The sequence below is a fragment of the Pecten maximus genome, unplaced genomic scaffold (genome assembly GCF_902652985.1).
Source record: "Pecten maximus unplaced genomic scaffold, xPecMax1.1, whole genome shotgun sequence".
NCBI lineage: Eukaryota > Metazoa > Mollusca > Bivalvia > Pectinida > Pectinidae > Pecten > Pecten maximus.
In genome coordinates this window covers 1-1,063 of record NW_022980410.1, presented here as the reverse complement: position 1 = coordinate 1,063, position 1,063 = coordinate 1, and the positions used below count along the sequence as shown (strand labels likewise).

The 1,063-nt window shown below is 35.7% G+C and overlaps 1 pseudogene; it reads right to left on the bottom strand.

The window, feature by feature from the left end:
• Window positions 1-661: 661 nt before the first annotated feature.
• On the bottom strand, window positions 662-760 carry LOC117319510 (annotated as a pseudogene).
• Between the last annotated feature and the right edge of the window lie 303 nt (window positions 761-1,063).

Here is a 1,063-nt window from a genome sequence, read left to right as displayed (position 1 = left end):
ACTATATGTCAGTGTGTGCAAAGGTAGTTATCAGTCACGTATACATTTTACGAGACTTGGTCCTAGTTCCCACTTCTGTTTAAGATAACCGGAACTAGAAACCGGCTCCGTTTTGGTAAAACGGAACAAGGAACTAGTTCCGAGTTCCGTTAAAGAAAATATTCTATGCATTTTATCTCAATATCAGACCCGAATTTGAAAAAGAAAAACTATATATATGTGTGTGTGTGTGTCCATAGGTGCAAAGGCAGTTATCAGTCATTATAAGCTTTACTGTACTTGGTCCCAGTTCCGTTTCAGAAAAACGGAACAAGGAACCAGTTCCGAGTTCCGTTTAAGGAAAACGGAACTGGTTCCTAGTTTCGTTTATCTTAAACGGAACTCGGGACTGGGATCAAGTCCCGTAAAGTTTATACATAGTAGTTCATTTTTTCTTAAACGGAACTCGGAACTTGGACCAAGGCCCGTAAATTTTATTCATAGTAGTTCAGTTTTTCTTAAGAGGAACTCGGAACCAACTTCAGGCTCCCGCGACATTGTTAGGTTTTAAATATCCAATGCATTATTTTGATAAACGGGCAAGTTAATTTTGTACATGAAAATTGATTGGATACCAGTTTGTCTTGTTATTACAATTAGATTCCATCAGTTTTAGAAAGAAAAAAATATGGAACGCTTCACGATTAAGCACGTCATCCTTACGCAGGGGCTTGCTAATCTTCTCTGTATCGTTCCAATTTTAATGTGTGTACGTGAGTACAACTAGAGAGTGTTACAGCCCACATTATATAGGATTGTTCTGACAGGTAGATCATAAAAGGTCTGAAACATTACATATTTATATAACGTAAGTTGTACGTTTCTAAAGGGGAATAATTAATGATAACTTGTACAATGATCTATCTGTATTACCGTCAAGTATAATTGTAACTTGTAATCCGCCTGATCTAGAAAGTGTAATTGTCTTTAAAATATATGTACTTGAAACGTTTATTACTTCCTTTCTTATGTTTATCATAGCTGGTGAATTTAAGAAAAGACAACAAAGAAACAATGATAATCG